Source organism: Osmia bicornis, chromosome 4, assembly GCF_907164935.1.
Source record: "Osmia bicornis bicornis chromosome 4, iOsmBic2.1, whole genome shotgun sequence".
Taxonomy (NCBI): domain Eukaryota; kingdom Metazoa; phylum Arthropoda; class Insecta; order Hymenoptera; family Megachilidae; genus Osmia; species Osmia bicornis.
Genome location: NC_060219.1, coordinates 4,163,284 through 4,180,319, shown reverse-complemented (window position 1 = coordinate 4,180,319; position 17,036 = coordinate 4,163,284). Strand labels below are relative to the sequence as shown.

The 17,036-nt window shown below is 32.3% G+C and overlaps 1 protein-coding gene across 1 annotated transcript in view; it reads left to right on the top strand.

Moving 5' to 3' along the window:
* Positions 1-16,469, top strand: part of LOC114880886 — a 141,651-nt gene extending 125,182 nt beyond the window's left edge. Inside the window, exons 11-13 of the transcript XR_006829323.1 lie at positions 3,159-3,407; positions 4,430-4,469; positions 5,343-16,469. The gene's annotated coding sequence lies outside the window, so the exon portion shown is untranslated. The remainder of the gene's footprint in view (positions 1-3,158; positions 3,408-4,429; positions 4,470-5,342) is intronic.
* Positions 16,470-17,036: the final 567 nt, after the last annotated feature.

Below are 17,036 nucleotides of genomic sequence, written 5' to 3'. Positions count from 1 at the left end.
ATCGATCATCGATTCTCGGTATCGTATTCATACAAACAATCCCAGCGAACGGTTACAACAAGCTGGTTCATGGAAATAAAAATCGGGAACCGAGGAAAACGCGAAAGTAATTAGTTCTCTGTGTCAGCCAGCCCGTACGAATCGATACTAGATATTTCACGTACGGTTGGTAAAAAACAATGTCACTTTTTGCTAAATTTCAGACTACTGATTTAAAAAGGATAACCATTTCATGGAGGGAAAAAGAAAAGAATTGTTTAAAAAATTATAAATTGGAAGCTTTTACAATGTACACGATAAAATTATTAGTTTTCTAATTGCAACTCGAAAATTTTCAACCAAGTATGCTTCAATGCGTGATAATGTAATTCTTTGAAAATTTATGATTTTTTGTTATTTTATTAGATTTTTAAACATTCCGAAGCAAATTCTTCTGTGCTTATTAATTCAGCAAAATGTTAGAATGTTAAAATTAATTCTTAGAATTAGCAAAATGAATCAAAGTGTCAAGACTTACATAAAATATTTCAAATATGATAAAATAGCACAAAAAAATTTAGTAATTTTGCAAATTAATATTTGCAGAAGAATTAAACTTCTTAGAAGATGTGTAACATTTGAATAAATATGAACTTAGACTAAATTTGAAGCACTTATCTAAGTAAATACTCGTATTTCTCGTTTATTTAACCAACCTACTGCAATTAAACTTACCATAAATTAGCTGTTTCTTTCTCAAAGTACGATCATGATTAATCATAAGGAAGATGAATGGTCTTACTCGAGTATTTAACTTTTAACTACTAAACGCATCTACAGATATAACGAGAGATACATAAAATTAAGAAAGTTGCAAGAAAATATCGTTTACTTTAACACCTTAGTACACGTTGTTTCCTGTTACAGTGTACTTGTTTTCTACTTTTTAATAGTTTCCTTCCGCTATACGAGAACGTGCACTTAGTTTGTCGATAACACTCTAGTTCGTGGTTGGTATCCCGTGTCAAAAGCAACTTTGAGAAGCGTACTCTCCGATAAATCCAAAATAATTTCACGTTAATCGATTTTACTACTATCTTTGGTGTTAAACAAAGCAAACAGCTGGAAACTTATATTAACGAAAGAGAAATTTCAGAGAATTTCATGCTTTGAATAGCAACGATGCGGTTAAGATACATTAATATAAATAATAAACGATAGTAAGATTTTTTTCAATTTACAAAATCACATAAATCAATTTTCAATCGCTGTCAATTCGCTTTGACATACTGTGCTTTGATTACTGATTACTAATATGGCAATTAACGAATTAATTATACAAATAAAAAGTTTTCTAATAAATCAAATAAAAAAATTAAAATATCATATTCTGTAAAATTGCTATTAGTGCCATAAGCGATCAACTTATTAAATACACAATATAATTAAAAAAGAAAACAAAAAATATTAAATTTTTAAACCAATAGTTTGGCAGAATAGGCTGTGGTCTTTAAAATGCATTTTATTGTAAGACGATATCGCAATTGGTTTAAAAGTTACAAGGCTTTAAATTGAACTCATTCAAAATGTATTTAGGGATGGACAAATATTAATGAACGAAATAACCGGAAATGTTCTATCCTACTTTATTTTCTTGGAAATGTGTACGTCAGGTGTACTATCAGTAAAAAAACTGCTGACTCAGTGTCCGACACTGGCCAGTCCACACCACGTTGATTGGGGTAGGTCGGTAAAGGGGTGCGAATGAGAGGTCCGATATAGCAAGTGAAAGGATCGATAGAGGGAGTCAAAGTGTAGTAAACCAAGTGAAAGGTCCAATAGAAGGAGTACGAGGTTCAGCAGTGCAAATGAAAGAGTTAATAGAACAAATAAAAGAGCTAGAGTGACTGATTGTGAGAGGTCCGATAGAGCGAGCTAGAGGCCCCAATAGAGCAAGTGAGAAATTCATTTTACATCTATTTTTTTATACTCTTTTGTTCCTCTAATTACTACTAGCTCATAAGAATACTCCACCCTAATTCCACCTATGGGTCTTCGTTGGACTCGTGGTTTGTATTATATAAAAAAAGAAAATCTTTCGGTAGCTTATGTATCTTTAGAGGGCAATTCGTGAATTATAATTAATTTTAATTCTTACAAGACAGGGTCCTTGAAAAAAGACTGACGAATAATTGTAAGAACAATGTTATATTTTCCTGTAGTTTATTTTTATTTTTTAAAAAAGTAAAAATCGTCAAAACAATATACGAAATGAATGTTCTATAAAAAACAAACATAAATTGCAATTTACTAAACGATCCTTTCATCGTTATTACTATTTCCCACAGAATTCGTTCAAACAAAGAAAACATTCATATTTCAATCAAACTTTATTTAATTCACATACATCTCTGTTTTCATTGTGTCAATATTACCCTATTAAATTTACTTTTCCATCGCAAAAAGAACACACGAAAGAGCCTTTTCACGACTCTCTGTTCGATTTCACGAATATTATAACACAGAGATGGTGTATATATAGGGAATACTTTGAATCACGTTTTGTAGCCTCTGGTAGCCGCGAAACGACGTCTAGTAGATATAAAAATGGCAGACGCGTCCTGTCTCGGTTAAACAAAAGCAATGAACTCCGGAGACACAAGGAATAAGGGGTTTGAAACTTGCATAGACTCGAAAAACTTCCTCAGTCATTTTCCTTGTCACGTTCAACGCGTGTATCCGGGTGTTTGTTCCTGTCCGAAAGTCGCGGCACGTTAAACGTATTCCTGCCGACAGAGAAAAAGGTTTTTGCTTTCCCCAATTACCTTTGACCCCGATTTTATGAGCTGCAGATTATTCAGACGCGATGCACGCGTGTTGTAATAATATATTTATAATTATTTCAAATATTTGTTAACCGATCATTAAGACAGGTTGAAATTTTAATTATTAAGATAAGGGGGAAAAAGTAGTACATATTTAAAAGAGTTAAAGTACATTTTGATTGCTACGTCTTATTTTAATTATTCAATATTCTAATTCTTAATTTAAAATATGATTGAAAATTATGATTGTGACGTAGCAGTTGGAATAATAAGTAAATAGTTAAATTATTCGAAGCGAAATCAGAATAGAATGTAGGTGCTATGGCGGGACTGATGTGTTTTACGGTATTTCAGTGCAACAGATGTACGGATCGAACGGAGCGAGCGCAGGCCTGCCAGTGGGCATGACCACGTTGAAGGGCACCACGGGCACGCTGGGACCCCTGGCGAATTACGGCTCGGCCCTAGGACCGGGGGTAACGGGTGCCACGACCCTCCCGCGGCCGGGAAACTGGCTGCACCCTGCGGGCCTCAGGCACGGGCACAGCGCGGCCCGGGTCCGCCTCTACTGCCAGGCAAAGTGAGGAGTCACGGTTCCGATAGGTAACCATACCATCTCTTTTTTTTACTTTTCTATTTAACCAGTTAACAAACTGGTGTAGGTCTGGTACAGATGTCACATTTTCTTACTATCCTGAGGCACGTCGAGGATGACCTATTCTAACAAAGGAACGTTTTACAAATTCCTTTTAACATATTACAAAAGAGAGATTATGAGAAACTGTGAATTTTGAATTACCATCAAAGTAAGAATAAGTATAATTATTAAGGAAAAATACAATAGGTATAGATTGCAATCATAATTTTGCAGTATTTTCCAGAATAGGTCATCTTCGATATAGTACAAGGAAGTAAGAAAGAAGGTTGAGAGTTCAGATAGAAATGGGTTGTATCGATTTCGAACGAGAAATTGTTACGATATATTTAAATTTAATAGTAGAATGACAGCAGTGTATACCGGGGATGAAGCGTACACAGCTATTTTATTATTAATTTATTCTGTACCAGCAACGTTGCGAAAACTCTACTTAAAATGCATGGCTAGATTAAAATTATTTCAGCTTTCTGGCCACATTCTATTTTTGAACGAACGTTCGTGTGAATGTCTGTCATACTTCACAATCCCGTGACGTTTAATTAAATTTTTTGTTTAATTTCGCTTTACAAGCTGGTGTATAAATATGATAAAGTATCAAGCAATATGTCAATAATTTTGATGAAATGATACGTGGCAAGTGAAAAATTGAATATTAATTTATACAAAATATCGATTTCCTATTATTACTGTTATTCACTTCTCTGTATCATGATGATTTATAGTCCAATATTTCAGCTTACAATATTTCAGTATTTCCAGTTCAGAATCAAACAATTCGTTTTTTCCAGTCTGTTTAATCCACTAAATTATATTATTCCTATTTAATTCCTATTTCGAATTTATATAATAGCGTTAACATTGAAATGTGCTATTAAACACGTTGCTGAAATTAAAAAATTCTTTTAACTAATTTACACAGTTGTGTACAATTCCGTGAAAAATAATTCAATTAAACATTGTTTTCTAGCGACATCTCCTCCAGCCAAAAAGACGAATGGTTTGTGTAGGTGAGTTAACTAAATAATTTATTAATTAGCTTGTACTCTAGTCAAATAAGAGCAATTCATACAGTGCTGTCTGTTCGTTTTGTTACCGTCAAGAAAAGTAAAAGTTAACGTTCAGTAATATTTACTTAAATCTAAAATAATATCTGTTCACTCATAATATTTCTTAATTTTTGAATTACAATTACATACGTTAAGGACTTAGAAGTAAGTTAGAAATTTAGTAATTAACAAATTGAAAGAGGCAACAAATCCAAGGGTGCTTGAGTGATCCATTACTATTGTTTTGTACGAAATCCTGTAAGTGATTGTAAACGTGCAATTCTCCTTCCATCCATATCTCTACATAACAAACATTCTAATTTTAAGTGACCTATTACCATTCTATTTCTCGGAAATTTTCCGCAAAAGCAACGATTTTATCTTGCCAATCAATCACAAGTGTCCGTTCACCATCAAGTAAGAAGACATATCCAAGAATACCAAATGCCAAGTGAGCCGTTATCACAAATAGCCCGCAAGATCCATGAAAATCATCCCCTTACCGTGTTTAGTTGATTGCGAGTGTGCATTTCTCTTTAACCCCTGATCCAACATCAAAAGAAGTCAACAGGTCCAGAAATACTCCACCTCTTAATGACCTACTTTCACTGTATTTCTCTCCGACTACGAAAACCTGTCAAATTATATTTTTCTAAATCCGTCAAGCCTGACTGAGTCCTTCCAGCTGATCAAAAATATCCATCCCTCTCAGACCTCATCAGTTCGAGTACATCATAAGTAAATGTAGATTGAAATAAAAATCTGGAAAAGGCAGCACTGGACGATAAACATACTGATGACTGGGCATAATTGACCCAGTGTTCGTTTAAACAGAGGCAGGCCTGGACCAGAGCCCGCAGGGTGAATCGGTGCGGTGGTGCCCTCACCGCCCTCTCGGGTACGTGACGACGCCATGCGACGTCTCGTTCCTATTCACATTGGTCGCGTGTTACCTGTGAACATCTTTGTGCGCGGCCCTCAACTCCCCAGCCACCCTTTCAGCTCCACGAGACGGCCATTATCAGGCGAGGAAGGAAAGTTAAGGTGCTGCACGAGAAGACGAAGAAACGGCTTAAATGTCGTTCCTTCGACCCAGCCCTTCGACGAGTCCAAGGTCCGTAACGATTGGATCGGTTGCGAGTTCGTCGAATTTCGTTATCTTTGCCACGTCTGTCCCTCGAATCATCGAGGTAGACGAAAGGGGTTGAAGCGCGGCTAACGTTTACACGCGATAATTGAACTAAATTTTAGTTTACGAACGTTCGTTCGTAAGTGTGTGGGATAGAAAAGTGGTATTTGTGTTTCGAATGTATGCACGGTTGAGAGACAGGGAAAGGGGAAAGGAGTCTCTGAGATTCGCTCTCAAGATGTGGCCTACTTTAATAATGGATGAAGGACACGGAAATGGTAAGAGAAATTTATATAAACTTGAATTCTATTTGATTTTGGTCGTTTTACGGCGACAAAAATCATCCATTTTCTTACTAGAGTAGTTGATTCAATTCTCTTAACCATTTCAAGACACATATTTACTATAAAAATTTGAAAAACCATCATGGAAATACTCGCAATGTTTTAGAGAAAAGTATGCAAAATAATTTGTTTTATTTCTGATGTAACATCTTTTTTAAATTGTAATTATAGAAAATACAGGGTCATTCAAGAGAAAGGATCAATCTGCTGAGAATTATTGAAAAACAAAAATGATTGCATTTCATAGTAAAATTCAATGTATCAATGTTTACAGGAACTTTTCTCGTCGTATTTGTACCCTTCATAAACTATTCAAGTGGGTCACACATGTTATGAAACACCTTGTATGTAATTCTAGTCACTTGAAGTGTGTTCTTATGGTAGGAACAAACCGTGAAACTGCCTGTTGCTTGCCAGAAATTTAATTAAAATTTCTGGTCGGATGTTTCATTTAAATATCGAAATCTAGAGCAAGGCTGTTCGCGAAAGCCTCTAAGGAATTTTCTCAATACTAAACTCTTTCTTATCCATACAAGAATTCACAAATAAAAATTAAGTCTGCATTTATTAGTAAACTGAAAATGTTTATATTAGTATTATAGAAATCGACCAAAGGATGTCAGGGAGCCTCTTCTCGTGAAACAGAATTGTTTTAGAGTCTGAAATCCTTATTTCACCACAAAGTGTTTTATTACAAAGAAATCTGATATACTGCCTTTAGTGTTGGAGATTTTAAAGAAAAACGCACAGACATTATTTGTCAAATAATGCCAGAATTGTTCATTGCCAATGATGAAAAAATTACAGAGGTATCGCAACAATTAAGCTCAATTTAAAAAAATTAGATGATAAAGCATCTGAATTTTTATTAAAATAAATAATTCCAAAGAAAGAGATAAGTCATATCGATGATATTAATGAAACGTTTCACGGTGAAATCATTACCATGGGATACGTGTATGAATGCGGGTGCAGTATGCGCGTGTGAGTGTCGCATGAAGGAAAAAATCGCAAGCAAGGTGGCCGTTAATCGATTAACTATGACGGGAAAGGAGAGATGATAAAATTTTGCACGCTGGCGTTTCACTCCAGCCGCGAAAAGAAACCGATGATCGTGAGAAGATCATCGAATCGCTTCATAGAAGATTTATTATTGTGCTCGTATGAACACAACGATCATTAGCGTTTTTTGCTCGTTGATTAGTTGGTTTCTACTAGTTCCTACTAACTGGTATTTTAACTGGTCCGGGAAATGAACGAATAAATGAATCAAGACAGTTCTATAAATGAGGTGAAAATTATTGATGATTTTTAGTATTGCTTGGACGTTTGATAAAATTAGATAAAACTCCATTTAATTGAATAAAATTATGACATTATATTTTCGTTCTTATGCAGAAGTTTCCATCGTTTCTAAGACAGTTTTTCTTTGCTTGTGTTTTATAGGAAATACAATATCTATTAATTAAAGTATTTTGTCAATGTCAAAGAATCGACAATAATATCAATTGTTCAATAACTATTTTGCACTGATTAGATAAAAAGAAAAGAGATATGATAGAAGACATGAAATGAAGTATATTTTATCTTATCAATTTTATTGATTGTAAATGTGTCAAAACTGCAATAAAAGAGAGATTGTATTTCATAGAATTTTAATCAGTAAATTCAAGATCGATATTTTAGAAGTACCATAAGTACTTAAATATTTCGGTCTAATTACTGTTTGAATAAATCTGAATTAATTAACAAAGTAAGTCATTTCACTTTTATGAACGATAAAAACTTTTGCACATTTCTGATATTTTAAACTGCAATATAAAAAATTAGAATATCAGAACAATTATCCAAATCATTTCATCTCTAATTAATGTTTAAGTAAATGGAGTTTTACTATATCATTATTTTATCTTATCGTAATCACTGGAAATGAATCATGATTTGTATTACTAATATGCGATCGCATTGATGCGTCAGATAAATTAATTTGTACAATTAACGTCGACATTTAAAAGGAAATTCACTTAATATTATCGCTTTAGACTGAATAGCGAATTTCTGCACGTGAATGTTTCGAAATGACAATCGTTATAGGATGTATTTAGCGAAAATGAGGAGACAGAAACTTTTAAATCATCGGTACATCAAAATAGGCTGAAAGTAAAAGAAAAAAAAGAGAGAATGAAGTACTGAAGACACAACCATCGACTGAATTTTATACTATACAGTTTCTTTTTCTAATTCAAAAGTTTAGCAATTTTTGGTAAACGATTTTTGACGTTTTCGTTCATTGCACAAATGTAAATTAATCGCACAACACTTTTTATACAAGTTTTTAGGTTCCAAGGAACGTTAGTTATCCTTTGGAAAATGGTTTCATAAGTCTACCACGACGGATATAATTGCGACAATTCAATTAACAAGACTTTTATATATAAGACACTTCAGCTCTCGTCGAATTAACGTGTATTTTCATAAAAATAACTTCTTCACTCCTTAATACTGCCAGGATTAATATGATTAATTAGAAAGGAGATGAGCTCTTCAGGTAAAGTAGTATAAAATAAATGAATAAAATTAATTTATTTAAATCATGTTCAAAATAAAAAGTTTTATCATTCAGAGATATACAATAATTTAAATTGCAAATTAAGATAAATGGAAATGTGGAATGATGAATTTTAATTATATTTAAAAAAATTAATTAATATGGTCATTGATGGATGATGGGATCAAAGTTATATTAATTTACCATTTTAATTTGTGATTTGATTATTCTCTGAATCTTTGAATGATAACAACTTTTAGTAATTGACTTTATTGCTACTTTGTTTGAATTTGTTGCAAAAAATGGAAATCAACAAAGTTGACTTATTTCTTATAATATTTTAATACTTTTAATATTACATTCATTTCTATTTTAATAAAAAAAAATTAACTTTGCTACTACTTTGCTTGAAGAAGCCACCTTCTCTCTGATTTATAGAATGTAGTTCCGTTTATCAAACTTTTTGGACGATTTTTACACCACGACGAGACCCATTCACTGCCTTTCACGGGGACAATAAATGAACATTCGTCGTAAGGACGTATTAGAATCGATGAACTCAACGTATCTTCTTTGCCGTTTACTGATTTTCTATTTCTTTTATTCAATACACAACGCAATGGAGTAAAATGCGAGCGTGCTCTTGTAACGTGTAACATATTTGTATCTAATTAGCCGTTCAGCTTTGTGCCGTCTCCATAGATTACAGATATAAAAATGCATATATATAGTTATTAGAAATTTTAGGGTGAACAGGATAGAGCGAATGTAATAAAGTGAAAATGTGTGAACACACGTTAATGATAGAAGAAGAATAAGAAAGAGTTTTTATCTATCGTCTTTAACATGAACTATTCATATCACGAGAAACGAATAAATGAATTGGATTAATCAATACGATTGACAGGTTGTATTTGATGAGATTAAGACCATGAATTGGAACTTGAAGAAGGATGACACCTCGTCGGTTCTGTCTGAAAAATAAAAAAATTCTCGGTAATTAATCGAGTTGATGTTATATGAAAAGAGTATATTAGAATTTGATTGATGAAATTGTTCAAAATAATTTTTTTTTCATTGGTGGCTATGGTTGCCAGTTAAATAAAATCAGGAAAAGGAAAAATAACTTGAAAAATTCAGTCCTTTGGTAAAAACTACAATTTAGATATGGGTAATTTCGCTATTAAAATTCGTTATCCGATGTAGAGATTATTAATGACTAAAGCTTTTAATTAAATTAAACCATTATAGTAATAATCTACTATAGTAAATTAAAATTTTAAAATTGTATATTTTTAATAATTTAAGACCTTACATTTGTTATTGGAAATTAATACTATATTCATTGATTTTTATATAATATGTATATTTTAATTTTTCATTAATTCTGAAATAGACGCGTAAATGATTTCATGTAGATGAAAGCTTCATAGCCATAATTCTGGGTGGGATCCTTCAGATATTCTTCCACAAAACGGAGAATCTAAACTTCTTCAAGGAACAATTTTGTTAAAAGAGCTTCAAACTACGATTTACCAGGTCCGACGTAGCCTCTTAAGCTTCAAAAGCATTACTCAAGATCCAATCAATTTAACTCGAGACATAATCTTGATAGACAGCGCCGACGAACCAGAGACTACAAGATGAGTACCATTTCTCGTTGCCAGGCTAACCCTTTCGGTCCTAATCTTAGTCATTTTTTTTACTCGTTTATAACACTTTGATCGCCACGTTAAATTTACGAAAAATCGTTCCAGATAATAATTCTTCTCTTTATGACATCTTTTGATAAGAATTATTAAATAAACGAACTTCCAAAATTTACTACTACTATATATTCATAATTTGAATTTGAATATTTGACAAAATTTAATGCAGTATTATTATATAGTAATGAATTACTGTTTATCTTTAATTACAATTCGCAGTATAAAATTCTTCCCTTTATTAAATTACTTGACATAATTAATCTTAATTACATTTTGGAATTGACTTGTACGTTTTACTCGAATAATTTATGCTTCGGATACTGTAATTAGATGAAATTCATTTCATCTATCATTAAGATATTTTATGATACTTGCAATTTATAATTTTTTATAAAATGAATGATAGATTCTTAACATGGTAATCAAAGTGTTCAGAAGTCACTAAAGAGAAAGTAACAAGAAATAAAAGAGAAGGTATGTAATCAGGAGAGAAACGAGAGAATGGAAAGTGGAATGTATGATCGGATTAAAAATGACGAATAGATGAGTTTCGCAGTCGTTTGCGGTCCCAAGACCGTGATTAGGCTAAGCGAGTAGGTAAGAAGTTCCGATTAGTTGGATTCGGACACACGGAAGCTAGCTAAAACTGCCATGGAGGAAATGACGTAGAGAAATGGATATAAGTGATATTAGAGAAAAAATTGGTCATTTCCCTGATCATTTTTACTCTTTTAATAACTTAATTAATAATACTTTGACGGCCTGTAATTTTTTATATTATTATTCTCAACTTTGTCTATCTTTATTGTGGTAATTGAAAAGTGGTAATAATACTGACGTAAGAAATATATATTATTAATTAGTAGTTTAATTTTTGATAACTTACAATGCAGTGAATATCTATAATTCTTTAATAAACAAATTGGAATGATTACTCTGATTGCATTCCAGTTATTTGAATAACTATAATAACTATTAAAAATAATCAGGGAAGTGGTTTAGTTGCATGTATAAAGAGGTCATTTTCGGTGCGTACTTTATAACAAGAATGATTCAAAATATTTTCTTGACTTTTTCTCTTAAGAAATGAAACGAATTGTGTCATTGGACGATATTCGATTCATAGTGTAATTAACGAAAGGAGTAGTAATTTTCAAATTGAACGTTCTTGATTGAGTTTCAATCATTTGGATCATTTCAGGGAAATCTCAGATACGTGTATTCACAGCAAATTGTCTTTTTATTAGAAAACAGAAGAAAACGCAGCTTTTCATGAATGTCATGTTGTAAAATACTTCCGTATTCTTATCTTGATTGCTGCAACTTCTTATTATTTCATCATTTTCCAGGGAAATTATTTTCCTCTTATCTACCGATAAAAAAAGAAACAATTGTGAATGACGTTTGCTGTGTATGATATTATGGGACATCAAAGGGTCATTAAGGCGCTACAACTCTTACAAGGGTGTTTTAAAATGATATTATCTGACATGCAAAGAATTATTAAATTCAAAGTACACTGGAATTAGAGCACGATTTATTGAATCTTTCTAGTAATAAGTGTACAATAATTCACTAAATAATAAAAATAAAAATTTTGTCCAGTAAATTCAAATCAATGGATTCCAACCAAAGATGACTGGAAATTTCAATAAATCATGGAAAATAATGGAAATTTCCAAAAATTATTCACTATTATTGCTTATGTGATTGTTCTATTAAAAATTGCTGTGAATACAATATTTGAGAATTTTTGAAATAATCATGTGAATGAATTCGATTTAGATTAATCATTGCTTTAGAATTGCTACGACTATTCATCCGGGGTCTAATTAGAACAATGAAAGCTTTCAATTTCTAATTTGAAAATGATTGAACTATTTCCACTCGTAATTTAACCAGACACCCGGATAAAACCGTAGAAAATTCTTACGATTCTCTAACAAATATTAGTAAAATTTCTTAACTATCAAAAATAAAAGAAGCGTTAAACGTCTTTAGAATAAATTGGTTGCCGCTAATTTAGATAACTTATTATCGTGTAATAATCAAAATTCCCTGAAACCCTTCAAAGAGAAGGAAAAAGGCAACCACAAAAGCAAAGGGGAAGTCGATCATTGTCAACGACACTTGTTAGAGTAAATTGCTGGTAAAAATCAGCAATCCTCTCATTTATTGAATAAAAATGTAGAAAAATGTAGTCATAAAGAAATCTAGAACTAAACGATGCAAAGTTCAGGCCAGAAAGTACGCGACACTTGAAAAATGAATCTTTAATTGCAAATTTAAAAATGATTATATCAGGTATAATTAATCAATTTAAATTTTGCACTATCAATGACAATATATAAAGATGTTAAATATTTTCTTTTTAATCCTTGTGTAAGCAATCAGGTGTCCATTTCACAATTTTCTATCTTTTCGTGGACAAAAAGACCCCAAATTTTTGTTTTAAAAAAATTTAAGTAAAAATTAAAATTTTCAAGCTTGAGTGTATATCTGGTTGCCTGCACAAGGGTTATAATAACTTATCGATAAAACAGAATTCTGTAAGATTCGAAACCTAATCGTAGTATCTTTTATCACTTCCGTCATGTAACGAATGCAACAAATGATTTTACAAGTAAAATTTGTGAATCAATAAGACAAAGAATGTGAGATTAAAAAAGAATGAGTGGTGTCCGATGCTAATTGGTAAAGATGGTCACTGCGAACTTTGCTTTGTGCATATCGATTGTTGGTAAGGTAGAAAATGAATCTTTTGAGAACAGGTCCAACATACTGAATTATTCCAGAAATATTCTACGCTATTGCTTATTTTAAACGAAACAAAAGCGCTTAATACAAACACTGTCGAGAATGCTGCACCCGGCTATCATTAAATAACGTTCAAATTAATATTTAACAATAAACGTTTCGAAATATTTCTTCAGGATTGACAGATCGTTTAAAATCTTTTCGAAACGCTGTATATGTGCGGTGAATGTTTGCGAAATTTTTGGAGAATGTTAAGCCTAAACGGATGTATTAACATGGTATTAACTCTTATAATTAATATCAATGAAGATCCACGTTTTGTGGGTCCTTAATAGTTCGTGCAATTAGTTATCTTTCTATGATAAAACACTTCGTATCCCCTTTCGTGGTTTCTCATTAAAAAAAAAATGGCGGTTGCTCGCCATCTTGTTCTCCAGAAAGATCCTTCAATGGAATCGTGGAATTAATCGAATTATTGTTAATTAAGAGACACGTATGCGTGATTTAAACGAACGATGTTAGTCAAAGTGGAGTTAAGGGAGTATTTTCACCAGTCGGGGTGAAATAATTTATTTAAGAAGAAAAAACAAGCGGACAATAATAATCCATCATTGCTGAGTCGAAGCTTTGTCGTTTCATGATTGTTATTCCACTAGAATCATGATTATGGAAATACTCCCATTGGTAGAATCATCACTCGTACCAATTAATTATCGAAAATTTATTTTTCAATGAAAAAATGTAAGATCAGAGGTTTACTAAATTATAGGTGAATGTTTTTTTTTTTTTTTGCAGAATTTCTAACTTTAGAGATTCTGCATTTGAAGGTAACATCATTCGTGTACCATTGTACCTAGTCTCATAGCATCGTCATTATCATTGTCACGAAAGACCATCATTCTGCAGATTTACTCGTGTAAACTGGTTGTTCCATATTTAAGACTAAACGAACGCGAGACCTTTTCAGATATTGAACAAATTTTTTCTGTAACTTGCAAACAATTTCGTTTGAAGAGAAAAGTAGATGCTCGCGTTCAAACACGTCTAAATGATAAGTAACGGGGGAAACAATACAATAATTTTTCATACTGTTTTTACTTTTTGACTACTATGATTACGTGCGACTGTATAATATTATTCTTGTCATGTAACTGGTGGTACAAGCGAAAAAATTCAGATTTTATGTGAAATAAAAAGCAACTACGGCGAAAATGTAAAATGTAATTTGCACTTTGAAGCTCGCTGTAAATTAAAAAGAAGCTATGTTTGAACAAATTTTATTCTACATTTTCGTCTTACTTTTTCATCTATTTAGAATCTTCATTTTTTCACTTGTATACGGACGCTCTGAGACAACCTCCATATTACGCTCTAACGTAACTAGTTTGTATCTATAACCGTTGCAGAGGATTCGTTCCACTACGATATTTAATTATTCTACGTGAAAGATAGGAAATTTTTTGTCCGTGCGTATGTGTGAGTGTGTATATGAGGCGTGCTTTGGTTTTTGGGAGCCGGTGTAAAGTTGAAACAACAAGAACAAGAAACGATACACCTCTGATGGTAGTCTGTGTATTGTTTGCAGAGAATTTCAAATGAATGATTCGAAATAATATAAAATGAAACGTGTATAATGGGTATAGAAAATGATTCGTACAGTAATGAGTTTAAAATAATATTAGGTTAATTAATTTTACCAAGAATTTAATTAACTAAGTGCTTAGAAGATGAAAATTCTGCAAATCAACTTTCAGTGAATTAATAAGATTTGAGATTTTATTATGTATATTATTTAATCCTTTGCATTTTAGCGTGGGAATTTTTTATGGAAAAAAATTGTCACAGTTTTTAATTTTTCAAAGCTTGAAGGGGTACTTAAAATAAAATATTGATTCATTTTTTCGTTAATTACCCATACTTAAATTCCGAGGATCAGATATATTCCAAATCTTATTAAACATATTTCTTATAAATTTCATGAAGATCTCCAAAAATATGTAGAAATCTGTTGATCTTCAAAAATTAGTTAGCGTACGAATATGTTCTATACCCACTGTATATTACTTCCCGATGATGTGAAAAATGACAACACATTTTAGACTCGGTGTAAAAGAAAACTTCCTCTTTTGCCCTTTTAGAATCATACTTTGTTCCAAAATATTCGATGAAAACAGAGGTCACCTGTATCGCTATCAATGTGAACGAATTTCAATGATTATAATTATACCTAACTTATTAATGATTCTAAAATCTACATATCTCTCTCAACTTTCAGCGTACATATCAAAAAGAAAGACATTTCATCAAACGTATCGCGTTCGTACAAACTAGAAATAACCAATAGGAATCTCTGAAAATAGAGTGATCAGGCGACATTTTAACACGTTGATCGCCATAGGGGTCATTGATGATTGGTACTATAAATCTAGCTAAACACATTGAAATATGCATACGAAGGCACCTATCATTTGGATCTATGTTTCCTCTCATAGAGGATAGATCTATGGCCTTCGCACCGAGTAGACCAATTATCCAAGCGTTTGTTTACCTTGTATGATATTGTCAGGAGTGATACAATTTTTGTTAGGAGAGCAAATCCTTAATTGAAAATTCAAACTATATTGTACTTATTCTACGCATGACCTTTTTGACTATGGCAATCAACTGTTAATTAAGCATCGAACCTAATGGCGCCCTTATAAACCGACGAGACAGAACGGAAACAAAACAAATGACTCGAGTGTTGTACGTAATTTTCAAAATACGTGCGTGTTGCGAACAATATCGAAACGCCATATCAATATTTACATGTCACGTGTAACAATGATCATTGACAGACCAGTTAACTGCGACAAGAGTGATGCGACACTCGCATTTTCGTATTATTTTCATGTCATTTGATAATTATGTATGTATCTTTCGACGATTGAGAGGGAATTCTGTCTAAGCAATAGATTCTCTGAAGTGTGCATCTCGGTGTAACGTTATTGTAAGAAGGGAAGATATGGAAACTAGAGGTGGACGCATCGTACGGTTGAAACTTTGAAACGCGAAGCAATAGATGGCTCCTTGATACGCGTGATTATGGTCCGTAATTGGGGTCGAAACGATTCGTCGATAGTAATAATAATTATTGTATAACGATAGTAGTAACTACGTGTGTCAGATCGATCACGCGATCGAGCAGCCGAGACGATTATGAAGCGAAACTGGAAACTTTGAACCGCTTGGTAATTTCAGTGCTAAAAAAATGAATGAAAATGAGAAAGAACATTAATTATACCCATAAATATCCTATATACCTAAAACAAAAAAAAAAAACGATAACCAAAGCATTGTAACCTTCTAGAGGCAAAAAAAAAAGAAATAGAGGAGTACCTAATCTTGTATGGTTTAGTTCGACCACTGATTTGTCCATGTGTGTTCGTTATTGAAATATGTTTCTTTAGTAAAAAAATGCTTAAAAATCTGAAATTTACTGTTTACTACTTTCCCCATACTATTGCTACTACTGTTTGCCAATAATGTTTTTTTAAAACTTCCTTGCACCGAAATATATATTTTAAATATAATTTTAAATATAAATTTTTATTTAATTTTGTATTTTGTATTATCTTCATTTTCTAAATTTTACACTGATCCTCTAAAAATTATTCTTCCAATATATGAAACTCTTTTGTTTAAAAATTGTATATTTAACTTTAGGTTAATGTTCTTGTTTATGTTTTATAAAGGACCTCGGTTGACCCAGACTTCGTCGATCAAGGGTTAATCGAATTCAAATACCAGCAAAGCAATTTCATTTTATAATATAAATTTACTTTTTTATAATGGAGCCTTTTATTTTCTATAACACAAGTATGATTTCCCCGTAGCGGTGCTTTTAATCTTTTAAAGGGTTAATGCGACCCACTGTACCTGTTATTAATGAACCGAGAAATTTCGACGAAATTAAGACCGGCTATAGGCCCGGTCAGGTAGCCCGTCTACCTGTCAAAGCTTAGGGTGCCGTAAGAGCCCGAAGCGTCGAGGGTAAGGGGT